Source organism: Lissotriton vulgaris, chromosome 10 (genome assembly GCF_964263255.1).
Source record: "Lissotriton vulgaris chromosome 10, aLisVul1.2, whole genome shotgun sequence".
Taxonomy (NCBI): domain Eukaryota; kingdom Metazoa; phylum Chordata; class Amphibia; order Caudata; family Salamandridae; genus Lissotriton; species Lissotriton vulgaris.
The window spans coordinates 515,619,118-515,644,391 of record NC_141698.1 but is presented as its reverse complement, the minus strand read 5'-3'; positions in this window follow the sequence as shown (position 1 = coordinate 515,644,391).

Below are 25,274 nucleotides of genomic sequence, written 5' to 3'. Positions count from 1 at the left end.
GAACCCAGAGAGTCCGCCTCCCACCATTCAAGTCCGAAGCCTCTGAAATCATCTGCGGCGTACCTCAAGGATCCTCACTCAGTCCCACCCTCTTCAACGTATACATGAGCCCCCTCGCGATCATCGCCCGCCAACACAACCTCAACATCATCTCTTACGCGGATGACACTCAACTAATCCTTTCTCTCACCAAGGACCCCAGCACCGCCAAAACTAACTTACACGAAGGAATGAAAGAAGTCGCCGAATGGATGAAACAAAGCCGTCTGAAACTGAACTCAGACAAAACAGAAGTGCTCATCTTAGGTTCATCCCCCTCTGCATGGGACGACTCCTGGTGGCCGGAAGCCCTCGGAAAAGCACCCATCCCGACAGACCACGCACGGAACCTTGGCGTCATCCTGGATTCTTCACTCTCAATGAACAGACAAGTCAACGCCGTATCCTCTTCCTGCTTTAACATTCTTCGCATGCTCAGAAAAACATTTCGCTGGATCCCCTCCGAGACAAGGAAAACAGTCACCCACGCTCTAGTCACGAGCCGACTGGACTACGGAAACACCCTCTACGCAGGTACCACCGCTAAACTCCAGAAGAAACTACAACGAATCCAAAACGCCTCAGCCAGGCTCATATTAGACATCCCACGAAACGAACACATCTCTGGTCACCTTAAAGACCTCCACTGGCTACCCGTCAATAAGAGGATCACTTTCCGACTGCTTACCCACGCACACAAATCACTCTACGACATCGGTCCAGATTGCCTCAACTCTCGACTGTCCTTCTACACCCCCTCCCGCCAACTTCGCTCTTCCAGCCAAGCCTTCGCCACTGTACCTCGCATCAACAAGACCACCATGGGAGGCAGATCCTTTTCATACTTGGCTGCCAAAACATGGAACTCACTCCCCGCCTACCTTCGCCTCACCCAGAATCACCTAGCGTTCAGAAAGCAGCTTAAAACGTGGATATTTAACAAATAATCCTCCTCCCCTTCCTAAGCGCCTTGAAACCCTCTGGGTATGTAGTGCGCTATACAAATTTTATGACTTGACTATATCTATAGCATAGTACTGTAGACACCCTACATCACCCCGTGGCATGAATTCACGTGTCTAGCAACAGTTCAAGTTCAAATATCTTTATTCGATTGTAAGCATTACAATCATAAAAGTACATTTCATCAACAGACAATTAAAAGCAATCCGGATAATTCATTTGTCAAATACAGGGTCCTATAAACAATTTGAGAGAAAAAAGCAGCGGGCAGCATGAACATTTAAAAAAATATAATAAATACATAAATAATTTCATTATAAAAGATAAAAATGCCCAAGGCATTAGCAGCATAATTATCCATCCATACTTTTCCTGAAAGTGATTGCTGATTTCAGAAAATTACAGACAAATAAAGTGCAATCGCATTTCAATAGTTGGAGGTAATAAAGTGCAGGTTTAATCTGTGCAAAGTTCAGTTTTTTAAGGCAGGGTTTTAGGTATAGTTTCCGGGGTGTTGTATAATAAGGACAAATAAATAAAAAGTGTGCCAGATCTTGCGGAGACTTCCCGTCGCAGCCGCAACGCTGGCAACACCTCACCCCGATGAGCCTGACTAGGAAACCGCCAATAGGAGATGGAATAAGTCAAAGCGGAACCTTGTTAACAGGTAACGTTCATAGCCAGTCATAGGCCATGATAAGTAAGGTTCCATTTGTAGACAGGTTTTAAGTAGTAGATGTTTCTTAACACTGTCCTTCTGTAGCTCAAACTCTTCCCTGTCAGTACACCTGATTGATAGCATGGCATTTTTTACAAAAATAACATCGGGTTTCGTGATCGAATTTGGAGTTAAAAATAAGTCAGACCGGCCAATCGCCGACAAGCAGTCCTTGATGTTCTTCATCCACGGAACCTTAAATCTACCATCCAATGTTAGGGCTTCTTTTAATATGGCATGAGTGAGGGGTATATCTTTGTTAAGCCAGCAGTTCAACCAGCACAGTACGGGGTTCACTGCTATTCTATCACTTAGATAGGGAACACCCAACTCCTCATGCACCGAGAAATTCCCAGTTCCCCTTGGTAGCCTCAATATCTTCTTCAGAACGTTATTTTCTGTAACCTTTAGGTCCCTTATCTTACAATATCCCCAGAGCTCGCTTCCATAGCAGGCAACAGCAACACTTTTTGCCTGATATAATTCAAGCAGAGCGGTCGTCGGGCTATTGCCAAGTATGGCCGCATTGACACGTGTTACCTCACCCTTCTTTTTGATAACAGCGGGCCCCAGGATAATTTATGATCTAAAAGGACTCCAAGGTATGAGAAGGTATTAGTGGTAGGGATTTTTTCCCCATTTATACAAAAAAGATTACTTTTTCGAGAGCCCTGTCCTGTTTTCATGACGTAGGACTTAGAGTTATTAATGCTTATGCCACGGGACTCCATGAAGTTAAAGAAGGAATTTAGTAGTTTCTGGAGGCCATTTGCTGTTTTAGAAATGAGGACAGCATCATCTGCACAGAGCAGCACAGGAACCCCCTTGCGATCCACAAAGGGGTAATCGGCTTCAATTTTTAGCAGATATTCCTCCAATTCATTGATGTACTAATTGAAGAGGAATGGAGCCAAGATGCACCCCTGTCGCACACCCCGGTTTATTCTAAATTCCCCGTTACTTTTAGATCTTGGGTGTAACGAACGTTGGCTCTTGTATCCGAGTGCAGATCAGCCAAAAAATTAACTAAATTCCTCTCTACGCCCATTTTTATCAGGGTAGCCTATAGTTTGCCTCTGTCCACGCAGTCAAAAGCAGACGATAAGTCCATAAATGCCATATAGGCAGTTCCTTGTTTGGACAGGGTGTGTTTACTTAAGATCAGGTACAGGTTCAGACATTGTGTGATTGTCGAATGTCCAGGTCTGAATCCATATTGTATGGGGGATAAAATATTATTTTCTTTTGCCCATGTGGATAGCCTATTCAGAATTATTCCACCTACCACTTTAGCTACAGAATTAATTAAAGATATTGGCCTGTAACATAAAGGGCTGCTACGGTCGCCCTTTTTAAATACAGGGACTATGGTCGATAACCCCCACGTCTCTGGGCACCCCGAGATCACTGCTGCGTTCACTACCGCAGTGAGGACGGGTGCCCAAAAGGAAATGCTGGACTTAAAAAGGTCCGGTGGTAAGCCATCCGGGCCTGGTGCCTTGTTACTAGTTAGTCCCTGAATACCCCTTTCAACCTCGTTAACTGAAAAGCACAGAAAATTCACAGATGAGGTTAAAAGAGCATTTTCTGCCCGTTGCTCATTACTCTTAAAAATTGCACTAAAATGGGTCAACCACTCCTCCTCTGGGATATTAGTTCCAAGGGCTGTATCATTAGGATTATCAAACAAAGGTTTGTTAATAATTTGCCAGAATTTATTACTATTCCCCAGCACCGAAGGGTCAAGGAGAGACTCCATAGTATTAGCCTTGATTTCTTTTTTTCTGACGGCTTTGTTTTCTTGTAGATCAGGCGTAAGTTTTTAAATTGGTCATGGTCTCTGGGTTTGATTCTTAACGCATTTTTCAGGTCTCTACTTGCCTTAGAGCAGTTATGATCAAACCATTTAAAGTTATTTCTGCTTTGACCTTTAATCGGTGCTGTTAACATAGAGCCTATTGTTGATACTTTCGCCTCAAACCCAGTCAAAATTTTCTCAGGGGGTGTATATAATGATATGCAGGTTAAAAGTTCCTCTTCACAAGACTTATTTATTTCAGTGTACAAACTTGCTTGGTTTACCATTGACCACTTTAGACGGCGTCTACCATTTATGCAGCACAACGTTCCCCGGTCTTCGTGGGACGTTCGCTGTTCGAATAAAGCCCCACCCAGATTGATAGTTAAGGGTTTATGATCACTGTAGACACTCGTATGAATAGTGAAATTCGAGACCCAAATTACAAGATCTGCAGATACTAATATGTGGTCTATAAAGGACCCCTGACCTAATCCTTTAAAAGTGGGAACATCATAGACCTTTGTCTCAGGGACCATAGACATGGCTACGATTAGATTATTTTCGTTCACCAGGTCGTTCAAATTCACTCCTCCCCTAGAATGGACAAAATGGAAACCTTCCACACTGTTACATCCCAAAGATCCCATTGGGGTGAAACCTGGATTACCACATGGATGTACATTGAAATCACCTACAATCAGCATCTTCCGTGACAGAGTGCATTCACCTTTTCTCAACATCTCTTTTAAAAACACAATATTACATTCACCATTACCATTAATAGCGTTGTAGAAATTAATCAGAGTCAAAACATGTTTGCCTCTCTTCAGTACAAGCATTTGAATGTTCCGATTGGCATTATAACAGTTACTTATTTTACAACATAAACCTAGATTGATAAAAATGGTCAGACCCCCCTTTGCTCTTCCCCTAGTTGATGCAGCTGCGGGTATAACAAAGCTTTGAAAACCCTCAATGTGGGCATTTTTATCCTCCATCCATGTCTCTTGAAGGCATATAATTGTGTATTTTTTGACAAATGCTAACCAGGTAGGGTCACTTAATTTATCGGCCAAACCGGCTATGTTCCAGGAGACTAGACTCATACTAAAATCACCTGACACTGTTTCTAGAACAGATTCTCTGATAATTGGTGCTGGCATCAAGTTGGTTAGTTCTGCATGTGTATCCCCCAGGTTTGTCTAGCAACAGGGTAAGTCTCATCCATGTTACTAATTGCCCTTAGATGCTGTAGGATGCGCTTGTGAACCTGCAATTTTGTGCTGCCCACGTATCGCAGGCCACAAGCGCATTCCAATATGTATACTACAAAGTCTGATTTGCAGGTGATTTTCTTTTTAATTGCTATCACCTCATCAGTAAAAGGCGTGGTATAGGAAGTACGGCTCCTCCCTATCCTACATGCCTTACAGACAGCACATTTGATGAAGCCCTTACTCTTTCTAAGCCAGTTATCATCAGCCACTTCAGGACTACTACTCACCAACATATCGCTCATAGACCTGGCCCGACTGTATGTTATAGCTGGTCTATCAGCTAGGGTCCCCCCAATGACCGGATCTCCCTTGATGACCTGCCAGTTCTTGCGAATTATGTTGTGTATTTGTTTGTGCTGTCGGCTATAAGCGGTTATCAATCTAGGTTGACCAGACTCCTTATCATCTCGTGCCTGTGTTGGTACAACACCGATAGTCAAATCATGCCCAGAGGTTTTATTGGCGCGCCTCATGGCACCCTCCACCATTTCTCTAGGATACCCTCTCTCAATAAATCTTTCCCTGCTTGCATTTTGTGCTCTAGCACAATATTCACCCGTACTACATATCCTCTTGATCCTTAGCATTTCCCCATAGGGAATGCTCCGAATCAGGTGGGCTGGGTGGTGGCTAGTGGAGTGCAACACCGTATTGCCCCACTGTCTCCTTACGGTGCAGGTCCGTTACCATTCTTCCGTTAGCAATGCTAACCTCCACATCCAAAAAGGTAACTTTTGAGCTACTGATCTGACCAGTGAATCTTAAGTTCAAGTTGTTTATATTAATATTCGAAATTAACCTCGATGCCTCCTCCTCTGACCCCCTCCAAATAATGAAGAGGTCATCAATGAACCTGTACCAGGCTATGATGTTACTAGCCATGGTACTTTCATAGGTTCCCCCAAGGACCTGCTCCTCCCAAAGCCCCATGTGCAAGCACGCGTAGCTTGGGGAGAAGCAGGCCCCCATCGCAACTCCCCTCAGTTGTTGAAACACCTGCTTTTGAAACAGGAAGAAGTTGCTTTTGAGGCAGATCTCTGTCATCTCACTGATCATGTTGTTGTGTTGTAGCATGCACGCAGGCCTGCGCTGCAAAAAATGTTTTACCGCCCTCAAGCCATCATCATGATTTATACTGGTGTACAAAGAAGTTACATCAAGCGTTAACAATAAGCAATCTTCCTGCCACACAATTGATCTAATCTTATCCCAAAAATCCCCAGTATCTCTGATGTACGAGGGAAGAGCTCTCACATGTTCCTGCAGGAAATGATCAATATATCGAGAGGCATTCTCAAATGTACCCTGTCTGGCTGAGATTATAGGCCTACCCGGTGGTTTGGATAAATTCTTGTGAACTTTTGGAATCATATAGAAAACAGGGATTACTGGATAATTTGATTTGAAGAACTTCTGCTCATTCCCCACTCAGTAATCCCATACCCTTCCAAGTATACAATCTGGTATGGAAAGCATCCCAAGCCACTCTAGCTGTTTTCCAATCGCTCCTACAATAACAGTTTCTGTCATATATATATATATATATATATACAAACAAGAATGTTGCCCTTTTCAGAACGCCAACACCATCGGTAAGTAACTCCTTTCACTTTATTTCAGGCTGCAGTTACATTGTTTTCTCCCCCAAAGCACCATATGCATTTCGGGCTCCATGCCCTTGTTCACTTATATACATATATCTATATTATGTTACCTACTGGCGGTTGCCAGTAGGTAGTTATAGTTAGGACCTAGTTTCCATAGGAAATCTGCAAAATTCTATTTGGAATAACTTTGGCGTCGGTCAACGAATACACGCTTAATTCTCCAAGAAAATGGCCTGCTCTGCTCCGCTCCTTCCCTGAAAGTTTGGGGCTGATTCGTGAAACGGGGGCTGAGAAAAAAGGGGGTCCCAAAACATGTTTTCCCCATGCAATTTACCATAGGGACCTTTAACCAGGGCTACAGCCCGAACGGCTGAACAGAATTACACCAAATTTGGCAAAAAGGTAGAGTTTAGTTCACAGATTACCCTTTTCTTTAAATGGTGTAAATCCATTCTGTAGTTCCTGAGAAAATCAAAAGTAAAATCATAGATATATCTATAGATGAAGTACCATACTCTGTACTGTACTCTGTACCTTCCCGAGCACAAGCTTTATGCTAATTGGCTGTCAACACTCCAAAACAGGAAGTGTTGGCAGCCATCTTGTGCCTCGGTAGTGTGGAGTTTTAGAACTTTAAAAAATCCCTCAAAAATCAGCCGAACTTCGAATTCCAATGTACTCACCTGTTATCTGAAGAGACCTCAGTGCTGCATCTTTCAGCTCACTACTATTACGGAAAAGTAAATTTAACTGAACTTACCAGTAACTTGAATTTCTTTCCATAGGATATCATTGCCTGATATATAAAATACATATACATTAAAAAAATATAAAATAAAAATACAAATATTACAATTTCAATATTTTTAAAAACATTTTTTTAATTTATATAAAAGTATGTTATTTAAAAAATAAAATATCTAAAAATAAATACTTTAAAACAATGTAGTAAATTATAAAAAATATAACAATACATTTAAAAATTATCATTTACAAAACCTTTGAAATTCACTGAAGAAACCATAGGTCTCAGCCACGTTCTAGTTAGGAATTAGCATTTAAAAAACCTTAGAAATTCACAGAAAAAAACATAGGTTTCAGCCACGTTATAGTTAGGAATTAGCATTTAAAAAACCTTAGAAATTCACTGAAAAAACCATAGGTTTCACACATGTTATAGTTAGCTGGACATTTCACTCATACAAAACCACTGAAATTCCCCCTTTATAGTTAGTTAGTGAACTAACTATAACAGGGGAATTTCAATGGTTTTGTATGAGTGAAATGTCCAGCTAACTATAACATGTGTTATATATATATATATATATATATATATATATATATATATATATATATATATATATATATATATATATATATATATATATATATATATATATATATATATATATATATATATATATTACCTACTGGCGGTCGCCTGTAGGTATATATAGTTAGGATTTTTTCCTATGGAATTTTTGAAAATTCTATGTCGAATAACTTTGGCGTTTGTGGACGGAATTGGCTGATATTTTCAGGACAATGGCACCTTTTGTTTCTGAGCAGCCCCTGAAAATTTGGGGGGGGTTTCGTCAAGGGGGGGCCGAGAAACAAGTGGGGTCCCAAAACACGTTTTTAACATTGAGTTTTCCGTAGGGCGGTTGGACTCACTTTTAGCTCGAACGGCTGAATGGATTTACACGAAACTTGGCAAAATTGTAGATATGGTTTCCCCGACATGCCTTTGCTATGTCTCAATATATGTGCTCCAGAGGATTTTGAGAAATTAACATTTTAAAAAACAGATATATCTGTGACAGCGCTCCGGTTAGTGCTCCGGTTCGCGTACCTGACGCGTAACGGAACTTCGCGAAGCGAAGCTGATTGGCTCTCCTGTGTCTGTCAACATTCTAAACAGTCCGGACCGGCCGCCATCTTGTCTCTCGGTAGGATCGAGAGACAAGAGGAGGAGAAAAACGAAGGGGGAATTTAATGAAAGGGGGCAAGGTAGACCCCTCTTGACCCCTAGGAATGATGTTGGGGTTATTAAAGGGTCCCGTGGGGCAAATAAAAAAAATTAGATTTTTTGCAGTAGAAGCGCTTCCCGGTACGCGAACCGGGTCGCTCACCGGTAGCGTAACTGGAGTTCGCCATTTTGTGTTTCGTTTTAATTAAATCACAAGATGGAGGAAAAACAATGTGGGAAATGGGTATGAGGGGGCATGGGAGACGTATCCTGACCCCCTAGGTTTTCTGAGGGTGGCTGAGGAGGCTCATATATGTTGGATTAAAAAAAAATTGAATTTTTTGCGCGGTTAGCTGCCGGTACGCGAACCGGGTAGCGAACCGGGATGCGAACATAAGTGAAAATTAGTGAAAAAAGGTACATTCGAAATTTGGAAAGACTAATTATAGTTAAGGTAGCTCTGAAAAGAGCTTTTGTGTTCTGTGTAAGTTCTAGGTACTTATAAGTAGGTACCAATACACAGTCTCAAATTTTGTATGAAAACTCTGTTGCCCTCATCTGAGAAGTGCACACCATCTCCTCTGCAGATATCTTGCATGTAGTAACGCAAGTTATTGTTGTACATGGCGCCCATTCCATGTTCTCTCATATAAGCTGAAACAGACTTATTTACATGCTTCCTCGCTTTCTCAATTTGTGGACAAAATTGTTTGGACCACCTCCATTTCTGTCTGTGGCATATATTAGAATATACCAAGGCAGTTTGAGGGAAAAGTGCCATTAATTGCTCAAAGGTGTCCTTTAAGAGCATTTCCAGACCTACCCCAGTCAAAGTGCCCAAATCATTTCCTCCACAGTGCACTATTATGAGGTCAGGGTTTGGCAAATGCAAAAAGGTTTTCACCAATGGTATCAATTGGTGACATCTCAATTCTCTTTGCCCAATCCATTTGATATCCACATTTTGAAAATTGAGGTTGTGTAAATTTCTGTTATCAGCATACCTGTGAGCCCAGTGGATATAGCTATGTCCAAGAATCCAGACAGAAAACTTGGCGAGAGGAGGTTCTGCTGCAGTCAGATGAAGTGTGGGAATGAAATGGCAGTTGAAACAGTAGGAGTTTGTAAAGAAAAAAACCTGTGGAGTTTTAGTGCTAATGGTTCATTAGCAGTGATTGGTGGATTTCCATTGCTGAAAACAGAAAGTTAGGGTGCATGGATGTGTTCTTTGAAAGATGTAATTTGAATGGTTAAGAAAAAATGATTTTATGAAAGATTGCAGTGGATTAGCAGGTGTACTGAGAGTTCAGAGTTCATTTGAAACATTGTTGTGTGAACTTGTAAACATGAGAGGTCTGGCAGAAGGTAGTTGCTATGGAAAAAGGGCAGAAAGGGCAGAGGGGGGAAGGGTGTTGATTTGAAAAAAGTGAGGGAAGAGTTTTGATTGGCTGACATGAGAGATATGTGTGATGAATATCAGCATTTCTGTGCCTTTCTTGGTTGCAGCCTCTGGAGTGCATACCTTTTGTTCTGCTAAAGAAAAATTGGTGTGTTTCTGAGACTGTTTTGAAATTCAAAAAGCATTTGCTAAGGTGAGATATGGTTTCTTTATTTTAGATAGAGACTAGTATGCTTTTTAGAGAAAATAAGAAAACCAGCTGTGCATTTAAAATGATGTTTTGAGTCAAGTGTTTGCATTATGTTTTCCAAGAAGATTTTGCATTCTTTTACAAATTGTAATTGCAGATAATGTTAAGTATTAGTACTCACAAGGTGAGGTTGTATATAGGAGCTGTGCTGTGTTTTCAAATTATGATCAGAAAATCGTTTTTAAGGAAAAGGAATGCTTTTTAAATTTATAAGAATTTATTTACTTGCGAGGTGACTCTTGCAATGCGTGTTTTTTATGGAATAGATGCATGATGCATCTGTGCTGTTTATGCCCCATGGTGCTCCACAGTGTCAATTTCAAAAGCGATGCAAAAGTGGTGCAAGGGCCTTCTAAATACGCCTCCATGTGTGCTTGGCAATTTTAAGTCACTTGCTCCTGGTGCAAGGGCCTTGTAAGTACGCCCCCATGTGTGCTTGGCCATTTTAAGTGACTTCCCCCTGGTGCAAGGGCCTTGTAAATGCGCCCCCATGTGTGCTTGGCCTTTTCAAATCACTTCCTCCTGGTGCAAGGGCCTTGTAAATATGCCCCCATGTGTGCTTGGCAATTTTAAGTCACTTCCCCCTGGTGCAAGGGCCTCTGAGACTGTTTTTAAATTCAAAAAGCATTTGGTAAGGTGAGATATGGTTCCTTTATTTTAGAAAGAGACTAGTATGCTTTTTGGAGAAAATAAGGAAGCCAGTTGTGCATTTAAAATGATGTTTTGTGTGAAGTGTTTGCATTATGTTTTCCAAAAAGCTATTGCATTCTTTTACAAATTGTAATTGTAGATAATGTGAAGTATTAGTACTGACAAGGTGTGTTTCTACATAGGAGCTGTGCTGTGTTTTCAAATTATGATCAGAAAATTGTTTTTAAGGAAAAGGAAAGCTTTTTAAATTTATAAGAATTTATTTACTTGCGATGTGAGTCCTGCATTGCGTCGCTTTTGTTGAATAGATGCATGATGCATCTGTACTGTTTTTTTCCCCATGGTGCTCCACATTGTAAATGTTAAAAACGATGCATAAGTGGTGTATGGGCCTTGTAAATACTCTCCTATGTGTGTGCATGCCATTTTAAGTCACTTACCCCTGGTGCAAGGGCCTTCTAAATATGCCCTCATGTGTGCTTGGCATTTTTAAATCACTTATCCCTGGTGCAAGTTCCTTGTAAATACGCCGTCATGTGTGCTTGCACATTTCAAATCACTTCCCCGTGGTGCAAGGGCCTTGTAAATATGCCCCCATGTGTGCTTGGCCATTTCAAGTCACTTCCCCCTGGTGCAAAGGCCTTGTAAATACATCGATTTTAACAGGAGGGGGGAGAGAGAGAGTCAGTGGATTCAGTCTCCCTAGTTATATGAATAAACAAAGTGGAATCCACTCAAAGTGATAGTGATCCCAAGAGTGATGGGGAACACACAGTGTTGTTTAAATGCCCCTCACACACCAACAGGCCCCTTGGTGTCATGCTTCATCATCGGGGCCTTCGCACCCCTCTACGGGATGCGGCGTGCTGCGACTCGCGGATACGCAGGAGCACTTAGGAGTGAACTATGTGTGGGGGGTGTGTGTATTAACAAAGTGTGAGTGAGGTGAGGTGAAAAAAGTGAATAGTTAAAAAATACCTGGCACGTGGGAGGAAAAAAATCTTTAATTTAATCCCCGGCTGGTATTGTTAAAAGAAGTGCAGGGCGTGGTTAGATAGATACGTATTAGGGTATCAAAACCACTATTTAGAGTGTCAACATGTTTCGGAGGTCAAAGCCCCCTTCTTCAGGACAAGGGATATGCACTTACCCTCCCCTTACTCACATGTAGAATGTAAAAGTGTATTAAAAAATTAATTACCACAATGTGTAATATTCCTAACTATGTTATTGTGTTAGTGAATGTCGTTGCGCCCAATTGGCGATAGAACCTGTGGAGAGAAATTCACAAGTAAACACATAGATCTATAATGCACAGACCAGTGGAGAAGAAAAAAACCTTCTCTGAATACATCAAGGTTAAACCAAAATTAATGGGACCCTGGAGAAAAAATAACACAAATGGACACAACACAGTACTCACAGACTTACATCCAAAACACAGAATAACTCTCTGCTCAGATGGAAAGAGAGCAAACAAAAAGAAAGATAAGTCTTACTTAAAGTTCTCAACTATCAGACCTCATGAGCCTATGCGTATATTGGGGAATCCTTCCTTTCTGATCAGAAATGACCTATAAAACATTAATATCAGGGGTTCAGTTGGAAACAAGATACAAAATGCACCAGAGCGATGAAACAAATGCTCCTCTCAATGACCAAAACTCACGGTTACTGCACTGGCTAGTCGCCTGCCTTCCCTCAACGCGGCTCCGATGAAGTGAGCATTAATTGCGTCAAGGCCCTTATATATACTCTCCCTGGAGGTAATTAATGGTAGTAGATTAGTTAATGAGGTCCGGTGAATGCCCAAATACGGAGATCGTAATCTCCGAGCGTCCGGTGTTGCGCTAGCGGCTCACACTGCCTAACGCGCATGCGCATAGTAGCTAGTCCAATACGCATGCGAGGCACCCGGAGCGACCGCGCATGCGTCAAGGAGAAGTGCTGCACTGTTATCCGGAGATGAAAAGCCGGGGAATCTGTGCCTATGTACAGCGCAGCAAAATGATTGCGTGTACTGAAGTTAGGCGCATTTAAGATTAATTAATCACATGTGAAGGCTAAAGGACCCATGTCTTTGAGGTGACTACATGGAAGGGCTCTACATATGTGATATAATATGGCTAAAGTCTAAAGGACCCATGTCTTTGAGGTGATTACATGGAAGGGCTCTACATATGTGATATAATATGGGGAGCCAGAGAGTAAGTGAGTCTATTCATTATAAAGGACCTCAGGAAACATGGTCCCTACTGATAAATAATTAATCATATCTGTTTATATAGAGAGCTGGTGAGCATGACTTCATGGTAGCAAATTGACCTATTAGGACCCCAAATTTCATAGTTTTGAATGTGGCCCCAAAATATACATCAGCTGTCAAATGCATTGACCGGATAGAGTTCATCTAAGGAGGTTCCAAGGAATGGAATCATTGAGCCCGGTGGTGTCGGTTCCCAACCGGAACACCCACCGTTGTTCTTTTTCCAGAAGGCCCACCTCTGAGGGTAGTTGTTCTATTACCGTCCACTGTAGTTCATTTACACAGTGCTGGTGTTCGATGAAGTGGGTTGACATTTTTGTTGTGAGTTTTTTACACCTGATGTTACTTTTGTGTTCGTTTAATCTCACTTTCACAGGTCTTGTGGTCATTCCCACATATTCTTTTCCACATGGGCACGTGATCAGGTATACAACATTCTTGCTGTTGCAATTTGTAAATACACGTTGCTCCCACTGTGTCCCATTCGAGAAGGTTAAATTCAGACTTTTTTTAGTAAGATGGCAGTTGTTACAGTTGCCACACGGATGGTGACCATGTATGCCCTGCAGTCTTGTTTGATCCCTTTTTGGAGGGGGTGGTCTTGTATGGACGAGCATGTCTCTCAAGTTCTTACCCCTTCTGTGTGCAAACAGCGGTTTCTCCAAAGTTAGGCCGCCACTTGTCAAAGTGCGCCAATGTTTATTAACCAATTTTGTAACTTGGTTGGTGACTGGGCTGTACGTGCTGACACAAACTGTCCTTTTTTCCGCATCATCACTCCGTGGATTATCCTCCAGAAGGGCCTCACGGTTGTTATTTCTGGCCCTTATTAATGCTTTACTGATCACAGTTTCCGGATATTTTCTCTGTCTCAGTTTGGTGCTTAGATCCTTGGCCTGAGTTTTGTATCTGGCAATGTCACTGCAGTTCCGACGTAAACGTAGGAACTGTCCATAGGGTAAGTTCTCCCCAGATGACGCGGATGAACCGACACCACCGGGCTCAATGATTCCATTCCTTGGAACCTCCTTAGATGAACTCTATCCGGTCAATGCATTTGACAGCTGATGTATATTTTGGGGCCACATTCAAAACTATGAACTTTGGGGTCCTAATAGGTCAATTTGCTACCATGAAGTCATGCTCACCAGCTCTCTATATAAACAGATATGATTAATTATTTATCAGTAGGGACCATGTTTCCTGAGGTCCTTTATAATGAATAGACTCACTTACTCTCTGTCACATATGTAGAGCCCTTCCATGTTATCACCTCAAAGACATGGGTCCTTTAGCCTTTAGCCATATTATATCACATATGTAGAGCCCTTCCATGTAGTCACCTCAAAGACATGGGTCCTTTAGCCTTCACATGTGATTAATTAATCTTAAATGCGCCTAACTTCAGTACACGCAATCATTTTGCTGCGCTGTACATAGGCACAGATTCCCCGGCTTTTCATCTCTGGATAACAGTGCAGCACTTCTCCTTCACGCATGCGCGGTCGCTCCGGGTGCCTCGCATGCGTATTGGACTAGCTACTATGCGCATGCGCGTTAGGCAGTGTGAGCCGCTAGCGCAACACCGGACGCTCGGAGATTACGATCTTCGTATTTGGGCATTCACCGGACCTCATTAACTAATCTACTACCATTAATTACCTCCAGGGAGAGTATATATAAGGGCCTTGACGCAATTAATGCTCACTTCATCGGAGCCGCGTTGAGGGAAGGCAGGCGACTAGCCAGTGCAGTAACCGTGAGTTTTGGTCATTGAGAGGAGCATTTGTTTCATCGCTCTGGTGCATTTTGTATCTTGTTTCCAACTGAACCCCTGATATTAATGTTTTATAGGTCATTTCTGATCAGAAAGGAAGGATTCCCCAATATACGCATAGGCTCATGAGGTCTGATAGTTGAGAACTTTAAGTAAGACTTATCTTTCTTTTTGTTTGCTCTCTTTCCATCTGAGCAGAGAGTTATTCTGTGTTTTGGATGTAAGTCTGTGAGTACTGTGTTGTGTCCATTTGTGTTATTTTTTCTCCAGGGTCCCATTAATTTTGGTTTAACCTTGATGTATTCAGAGAAGGTTTTTTCTTCTCCACTGGTCTGTGCATTATAGATCTATGTGTTTACTTGTGAATTTCTCTCCACAGGTTCTATCGCCAATTGGGCGCAACGACATTCACTAACACAATAACATAATTAGGAATATTACACATTGTGGTAATTAATTTTTTAATACACTTTTACATTCTACATGTGAGTAAGGGGAGGGTAAGTGCATATCCCTTGTCCTGAAGAAGGGGGCTTTGACCTCCGAAACATGTTGACACTCTAAATAGTGGTTTTGATACCCTAATACGTATCTATCTAACCACGCCCTGCACTTCTTTTAACAATACCAGCCGGGGATTAAATTAAAGATTTTTTTCCTCCCACGTGCCAGGTATTTTTTAACTATTCACTTTTTTCACCTCACCTCACTCACACTTTGTTAATACACACACCCCCCACACATAGTTCACTCCTAAGTGCTCCTGCGTATCCGCGAGTCGCAGCACGCCGCATCCCGTAGAGGGGTGCGAAGGCCCCGATGATGAAGCATGACACCAAGGGGCCTGTTGGTGTGTGAGGGGCATTTAAACAACACTGTGTGTTCCCCATCACTCTTGGGATCACTATCACTTTGAGTGGATTCCACTTTGTTTATTCTTGTAAATACATCCCCATGTGTGCTTGGCCATTTTAAGTGACTTCCTCCTGGTGCAAGGGCCTTGTAAATACGCCCCCATGTGTGCTTAGCCATTTCAAGTCACTTCCCCCTGGTGCAAGGGCCTTGTAAATATGCCCTCATGTGTACTTGGCCATTTTAAGTCACTTCCCCCTGGTGCAAGGGCCTTGGCAATACGGCCCCATGTGTGGTTGGCAATTTTATGTGACTTCCCCTGGTGCTGTGTTTTCAAATTATGATCAGAAAATCGTTTTTAAGGAAAAGGAATGCTTTTTAAATTTATAAGAATTTATTTACTTGCAATGTGACTCTTGCAATGCGTGTTTTTTATGGAATAGATGCATCTGCGCTGTTTATGCCCCATGGTGCTCCACAGTGTCAATGTCAAAAGCGATGCATAAGTGGTGCAAGGGCCTTCTAAATACGCCTCCATGTGTGCTTGGCCATTTCAAGTCACTTTCCCCTGGTGCAAGGGCCTTGTAAATATGTTCTCATGTGTGCTTGGCAATTTTAAGTCACTTCCCCCTGGTGCAAGGGCCTTGTAAATACGCCCCCATGTGTGCTTGTCTTTTTCAAGTCACTTCCCCCTGGTGCAAGGGCCTTGTAAATACGTCCTCAAGTGTGCTTGGCAATTTTGAGTCACTTCCCCCTGGTGCAAGGGCCTTGTAAATATGCCCCCATGTGTGCTTGGCCATTTCAAGTCACTTCCCCCTGGTGCAAGGGCCTTGTAAATACGTCCTCATGTGTGCTTGGCAATTTTAAGTCACTTCCCCCTGGTGCAAGGGCCTTGTAATTATGTCCCCATGTGTGCTTGGCCATTTTAAGTCACTTCCCCCTGGTGCAAGGGCCTTGTAAATACGCCCCCATGTGTGCTTGGCAATTTCATATGACTTCCCCCTGGTGCAAGGGTGTTGTAAATACGCCCCCATGTGTGCTTGGCTATTTGAAGTCACTTCACCCTGGTGCATGGTCCTTGAAAATACGCCCTCATGTGTGCTTGGTAATTTTAAGTCACTTCCCCCTGATGCAAGGGTCTAGTAAATATGCCTTCATGTGTGCTTGGCAATTTTAAGTCAATAACAATAACATGAACAATGTCTGTTCTGGAACAATCTCTAAATAGAAATAGAGTCTCGAAATTAGTTGAGATTAACATATAAGAGCACAGGTCATATGTTGAAGCATTCCATTCCATTGCTATTTTCCACCATCAAAAAATGCAAACATGCTTCACACTTGCAAATTTCATTTGAATATTTGGGACCATCTCCCTCGCCTCTGGTCCCGACACTGCCTCTTCATTGGTGGATGTACTGGCCACAGGTCGGGGTTATCCACTAGATCACGTACTTGAGCAGCACTGTAATTTATTGGGTGCCACCTTTCCATATGACGATGCATGGTATATTTACCATAACTGTATTTCTTCTCTGTTCCTCTGGACAGTTCATTTTTATATATTTTTTCATTTTACAAATCAGGCAGGTAACATACTGGGCATTTGCCTTTTTTTGATGTGGGGGAAATGAAAAAAATTGCCAAATAAAATTTTCTTTAACATGGGACCTCCTTGGCTCTTCAGGTAAAAACCTCCCTGTCCCTTGCTCCTCTTCCTCTTCTTCCTCTTCTTCCTCCTCTTGTTGTAGGATGACCTGAGGAGGTGGTTCTCTCTTCCTAGGAGGTTGTGGTGGTGGTGGGGGTCCACCAGCTGCAGCAATCAATGAAGCCATTTCTATGGTATTCAAAAAAAGGTCTTTCGCTCATAAAAATGAAAGTCAGAGTGAGGAAAAAAGGTGGGGCTTTCATCATTTGGGAAAAAAAATGTTCTAAACCAATGAAAAGTGTTATTTTTAGGTCATATGACCAAGCCTTCCATCATTAGGAAACCAAAAGTAAAATGAACCAATGAAAAGTTTTATAAACAAGTCACATGACCTGTTATGCTTACGTTACGCGCTCCGCGCTGCGCCCCGGATCGCTTCCAGGGCGCTGCGCTTCGCGCCTCGGTTCGCGTTCCGGATCGCTTCCGCGTGCGCTAACGCGACGCGTCATAAGACTCATTACGCGGTAACGTGATACGTCGCGCTTACGCAAAGCGTCACGATGTTGCTTTTTAACGCGATAGTTGCGCTAACGGAACGTTTACCGGTTCGCGGACCGGGTCGCAGAACAAAATGAAGCTAACGGGAAGCTGCCCGGTTCGCGGACCGGCAGCGAAACAAAAAAAAAAATAGAAAAAAAATATTACGAAAATATAAAATATATTTTTGAATTAGAATAAGAATACATTTTACAGCTTTTGATATTTGCTATTAAAAAACCATTGAAATTCACTGTAAAAACCATAGGTTATAGACCATATATAGTTAGGAATTAGCATTTACAAAACCATACAAATTCACTTAAAAAACCATAGGTTATAGACCATATATAGTTAGGGATTAGCATTTACAAAACCTTATTTTACTCGCACAAAACCATTGAAATTCGCATATATAGTTAGTTGCACTAACTATATATCGCGCACCCGCAATCCACTGCTAATGATGTCACATATTACATCATTCATGACATGGTCAGTGACATCACTGATGACATCACTGATGACATCTCAAATGACATCACTGATGACATCACTGATGAAATCTCATTTGACATTACTGATTACATCACTGATGATATCATTCCCTTGGCCCTCATGGCCCTCCACAGCTTCCCCCGATTAACACAATCGAAGGCTGAGCAGAGGTCCATGAAGGCCATGTAGATTGTACCCTGACGCGCCATGGTGTACTTTCCTGTGATTATATAAAGGTTTAAACACTGGGCTAGAGTAGAGTGGCCAGGGCGGAGACCATACTATATGTCTGCCATGATCTTATTTTTTTTTGGCCCACACTGAAAGTCTTTCCAGAATTACCCCACCTACCACTTTCACCACTGAATCCAGAAGGGAGATCGGTTTATAGCATGTAGAATACATGCCAATACATCGCTTTAAACTTGCACTCCCAGTTCCTCATGTACCACCGTCTTTGAAGTACTGTTAGTCACCCCTAATAAACATTTTAAAAAGGCATTCTCCACTGTTTGGAGTGCACCCAAGGCGACATAACCCCAAATTTCACTGCCGTAGCTGGCTATCGCTACACTTTTGGCCTGGTACAATTGCAGCAAGGCCACCACTGGCCGCTTACCCATTTTAGAGGCATAATTAAATATGGCAGTATTTAACCTGGTAACCTCCTCCCTTTTTCTCTGGAGGAGAGGGCCCCATTTAAGGGTGTCATCGAACAACACCCCCCAAGTAACAAAAGGATCGAGTTATTGGGACCTTTGCATTACCCACTCTAAAAGGATACTGGGTCTTAGGACGGCTGCCGACCTGCATAATAAAAGATTTTGCATTATTGATGTTCAGGTCCCGCTCTGACATAAAACTCTGAAAAGCCACTAGTAGGATCTGTAAACCCGTAGCTGTTCTTGCAATAAGAACAGCATAATCGGTGTAAAGCAAAACATGCAAACCCCCTTTTCCCTAAGCAGGGGATATCAGTCCCGGTGTTAACAAGATATTTCTCCAGGTCATTGATATACAAATTAAAGAGAAAGGTGGCCACAATACAACCCTGGCGCACCCCTCTCTTGATGTTAAATTTGCTGGATACCTGGAGATCCTGGGCATATCTGATGTTCGCCATAGTATTACGGTGTAGATCTTCCAGAAAATTAACCAGGTTATCCTTTACCCCCATGGCCCTCATGGCCCTCCACAGCTTCCCCCGATTAACACAATCGAAGGCTGAGGAGAGGTCCATGAAGTCCATGTAGATTGTACCCTGACGCGCCATGGTGTACTTTCCTGTGATTAAATAAAGGTTTAAACACTGGGCTAGAGTAGAGTGGCCAGGGCGGAAACCATACTGTATGTCTGCCATGATCTTACTTTTTTTTGGCCCACACTGAAAGTCTTTCTAGAATTACCCCACCTACCACTTTCACCACTGAATCCAGAAGGGAGATCGGTCTATAGCATGTAGTGCTATTGCGATCTCCCTTCTTAAAAACTGGGACGATCGTAGATATCCCCCAGGATTCTGGGCACCCAGTCATGGCCGCAGCATTAATTACAGCTTGCAGAACCGGGCCCCACAGGCTAGGATTAGATTTGTATAGGTCCGGGGGAATGCCATCCGGCCCAGGTGCTTTATTACATGTAAGACCTGCAATGTCCTTTTCCACCTCGGCTAGCTGAAATATTAATGGCACATTACCGATAATTATGGGGTGTGACAGGTCCATGTCCTGTGAGACACTAAAAATATCCTTGAAACGGGAAACCCATTGATCTTCCGTTATGTTGGTTGTTACTTTGCCACCCCGAGAATTCTCAAACAATGGTTGATTAATTATACTCCAGAATTTAGAGCTATTCCCCAAGGTGCTTGCCTCCAACACGTCCCTTCACACCCCGTCTTTAATTACCCTTTTACGGGCGTCCAGGGCTTTTTGATACTCGAGGCGGCAGACACCAATTAAGTCTTTATTTTGCGGGACCATTTTTAAAGCTTCCTTTAATTTCCTCCCTTCCCTAGAACAGTTTGAATCAAACCATCTTGGGACTGTTCGTAACCGGGGCACTCAAAATGTCTCCTATCTTAGAGATAATGGAGGCAAATAATTAAGAATAACATTCGGTTTGATACCTGGTGTCACACAAGAAATTAGCTCTGCAGAGCATGACTCCTGCACCTTGCTTTGGAATAAATCTGGAGCAACTTGGCGCCATCTCAGGTGACGGCACCCATCTGTCAGACTTACTTGAGCTGGCACGGGCACCCTTGTTTGTATGGCCACCGGCCTACCACCAATTGACACACACACTATTGTGGTCGCTGAATGCACTCTCTATTATTTCATACCTCTGAAATCGATCAAGGATACCAGAGGAGATCAGAATATAATCCACAAAGGAACCACTCCTTCCACCTTTAAAAGAGGGAATAATTTATGTGCTGAAAGGGGACACGAGAGAGATAGATGGAACCAAATCAAAGTTGTCTAGAAGATTATTTAACTCGACCCCCTGATGTGTATGTTCAAAATGAAAGCCCCTTATTCATGCACAACCCAATTCTGATGTAACAGTTATTAAAGGGTTACCACAAGGGTGGACATTAAAATCTCCCATAACCATTAATTCATGTAATGACAAGCCTCTAGCTTCCCTCAAAGTAGAACCCAACAAGGCAATCAAGCTTCCATGTCGGGTTGTATCTGGGGGGGGGTGGTTGATGATATGAGATGAATCCTACTAGGCACTGCTAAAGAGATAAAAATAGCCAGTCCGCCCTTGGCTCTACCACTCTAAGATGGGGATGCAGGAACATAAAAAACCTTATAACCCTCCAAATATAAATCATTGGCCACCAACCAAGTTTCTTGAAAACGAATCACAGTGAATTGTCTAACAAATTGTGGAAACAGGGGGTCCCTAAATTTGATGGATAGACCAGCAACATTGAATGAATGAATGAATGAATGATTACAAACTTGGTATAGCGCATGGCAACCCAAAGCCATCCCAGCGCTTTTAGACCCAGGCATGAAACCACAACTCAGCGAAACAGGCGAGTCTTCAGTTGTTTCCTAAAAACGAGATGTTCGGTTCAAGCCAAATGTTCTCGGGAAGTAGGTTCCAGCATTTGGCTGCATGAAGAGAGAACAGATGGCCCCCAATTTGTGACCTCTTAACCCTCTGGACGGTCAGAAGATTAAGATGGTTAGACCTGAGGACAAAACAGAGGGCGAAGGATAGCCGGGCCATTGTTAGTTGTTGACTTGTGAGCCATACACATGGCCTTAGATCGGATCCTCTCCTGCACCGGCAGCCAATGGAGGGAGAGCACTGCAGCCTTCGTAGAGCAGTGTCTCAGTACCTCGAGTAGCAGCCGAGCTGCACAGTTCTGAACCGACTGAAGTATTTTAATAGTGCCCACTGGGTCTCTGAGATAGACCGCATTGGATAGTCCAGTCGGGAGAGGATGAGGGACTGGACTGGACCAAGAGCCGTCTGGCCTCAAATGGAAGAAGGGTCAGAACCTTCCTTAGTAGCCTGAGCAGGCCATAACAAGTCGAGGCAACCTTTCAGGCCTGCACCTGAAAGGCCAGAGAGGGATCGAGCCAGACTCCCAGACTCTTGATTTGGTCCTTAGGAACGGGGGGAGGATCCAGACACCTTGGCCACCACGGATCGAGATTGATGGGTGCCTTAAATCCACAGAGCATAATCTCGGTTTTTGAACCATTAAGTTTTAAAAACGAGGAGTCCATCCATCAAGGACCCTTGTAAGGCAGGGGGACAGATTGTTTGTCCCAGAGACCACATCTTCCGACCTAGCAAGGGAGACAACCAACTGCGTGTCATCGGCGTAGGTGACCAACTTGATTCCCCAGGGAAGAACCACCTCAGCCAAAGGCCTAATGTAGATGTTAAACATTGTTGGACTCAATGATGATCCCTGGGGAACGCCGTAATGCAGTGGGGTTTGTTTAGATGCTGATTCCTCTTCGAAAACTGAAAAGGTTCTTTCTGAAAGAAAGGATTGGAGCCATTTTAGGGCCACCCCTGAGATACCAGCCTCCCTCAGGCGCCGGATCAACAGAGTGTGATTTACTGTATCGCAGGCTGCGCTGAGGTCCAACAGGACCACGGCAGCTCAGCCTCCTGCATCCACAATTTTCCTTGTTTCCTCCACCACCGCAACCAGAGCGGTCTCTGTTCCCTGCTTAGTTCTAAACCCCGTTTGAGTGGGGTGAAGGGCTCCCTCGTTCTCAATGAAAGCAGATAGACCCAGATTGACATGCTTCTCTGCCATTTTGCTAAGCCCAGGCAGCAAGGAGATGGGGCGATAATTGGGCCAGTCCTCTGGGTCAAGGCTGTTTTTTTTTAAAGAGCCTTAACTCTGGCCTGCTTCCATGAAGGTGGAACCACAACTGCAGCCAGAGAGGCATTAATAACGTCCCTAATGACTGGGGCAACGACCTTCGAAACCTGTTTGAGTACGGATGGCGGCGCGATATCTAAAGGGGACCCAGATTTAAGATTGTCGAGGAGTCTTCCTACCGTGGGAAGATCAATCAGCAGCAGAGCATCAAGAGTTGTGGGCGGTACAGGCACAATAAGCGGGGAGGCGGTGTCAGTGTTGTCATTAGTACAGAATGCAGAATAAATATTAGACACCTTTGAGGCAAAGAAATTGGCTAGCTCCACACAACGTTTCTGGGGGTCCAAAGCTTCATTCGGGGGACAAGGGGGAGTAACCAAGGATTTAAAAATGTTATAAATTTCCCTAGGGGAATTCGAAGCCTCAGAAATCTTAGCTTGATAGTAGGATGATTGTGCCGATTTTATTTGGTTCTTGTATTCCTTTTTGTACTCAGGGGAGAAATTCTTTCTCCATTTTCTTTCCGCCCTCTTACAGCTACGCTTGGGATTTTTTAAATCATCAGAGTACCAGGGCATTTTATTAGTACTGGCGCGATGAAGAACTTCTGTATTATGGAGGGTAAGGTCTAAGGAGGTCTCTAGCCACTTATTAAAAGTGGCATTAGCTCTAACTGGGTTATCACTGAGTGGGGGGGGAGACATTCCACAATAGGATGTTGTAAATACCATTATGTGGGGGTGACGTGTTAACTATTGCACTCATTGGAGTGGGAATACTACTTTTCACCCTTCCGCTATTCAACACTCACCTTACTATTGCACTGACTGTAGTGGAAAATGTAAATTTAAAATTGTTTTAATAGTTTAATGTTTTAATTTATAATAGATGATAGAATGTTCTTTTTATTAGATTTTAAGTTATTGGTACATATATATATATATATTTTTTTTTAATTGTATACATTGTTAATATTATAAAATAAATTAAAATCAATAGTTTATTAATTGATTAAAAATAAATATATATATATATATATATATATAATTGCGTAGGTGTGTTTAACTTTTTTCATTACTATATATGTCAAAATGTGTATTAAATCTAATTGTTAAAAATACTTTTAATAATTAATATATTTAATATTTGTTTTTATTTTAAATATAAAAAAAATGATATTTCACACAACTATATTTTTGACATCGATATTATTTTCCTCCATATTTTTGTACTTACCTGTTTAAGTATAGGGAGTCAATATTTTTGCATTCTATAATTTTACATCAATATTTTTGCCATCTAAATTATTGTAGTTGATATTCTGGCAGTGACACCCCCCTGAGGTGTTTGAAAAGATTACTCCATCCGTTGAGGAGAGAAGTAAGTTCTTCCCCAACTTGTCCAAGGCATTAGATGTAGCAAACAACTGTCATGAGGTTTTTTTAAGAAATATTTACATGGCACATCCTCTTTTGGAAAGACATGTAAAGCGTCTATACAAGGATGTATCACACAGTGATAAGAGAGAGAGGGAAGGTGGTGCATCATCATAAGCAGCTAGATCATGTGTGGGACCCTTACCACCTGATGAGATGGTTACCCTGGCTGCTGTTTCATGGTCACTCATTCTGGCAATTGCTATATGCTACTTGCACTAAAACGTTTCTCTGCTGCCCTGTTTATGGATGCTATCAGCAAGCATAATTGTTAAATTGTTTCCACCTCACAGTTCGATCTTCCATTCCTCTCTAAACACAAGTGGACATCTGAAAAGCAAATATAGAATACATTTAACTTTACATTATATCCTATTAGATTGCATACCATAAACAAGTGAGTAGCTACATAAGGGGTTATGACAGTGTGTAAGGGGCTGTGTACGTGTCTGAGAATGAGTGTATTACTTGGTCTCGCAGTGGCTGTATAGGTGGGTGACTGGGTGAGTGAGTGGTAGAGTGGATATGGTATTGAGTGTATCTCTGCCTCAGTGGGTGTGTCACTGAATGTATATGTAGCTGTGTGGATCTGTGACTGGGTGTGCTAATGACTTTATGGATGTCTAAATGTGTATGTAAGTAGCTGTATGGATTGGTAACTGATTGTGTTATTGGGTGTTTGGGTGGGTAACTGTGAGTGCATGTGGCTCTATTCGTGGTGGATACATAAGTGCTTGGTCGTTGTGTGAATTGATGTGTAACTGCCTCTGTCGCTCTATGACTGGGTATGTCTGTGGCTGTAAAGGTTGGTAAATAGATATGTGAGTGGCTGTATGCGTAGGCGACTGGGTGTATGCATGTGTAAGTACGTGTGTAACTGACTTGACGAGTGTTGGGTACAAGAATCGCTGTATAGGTTTATGACTGTGTGTGACAATGCCTGTATGGGTGTGTGACTGACTATGTAAGTGGATATATAGGTGAGTAAAAAGGTGTGTGAAAGGTTTTATAGGTGTGTGGGTGAGTGTGTCAGTCGCTGTCTAGCTCTTTGAGTGGTGGGTCCATAAGTACTTTTGTGGGAGTGTAACTGGGCGTAAAAGTGCCTGCTTGACTGTGTAGGTGCCCATTACATACTATTACATTTCATACTATAAGCAAGCTTAAACACATGAATTCATACTGTCTTAGTAAAAGAACTATATTGTCAGTTGTCACTT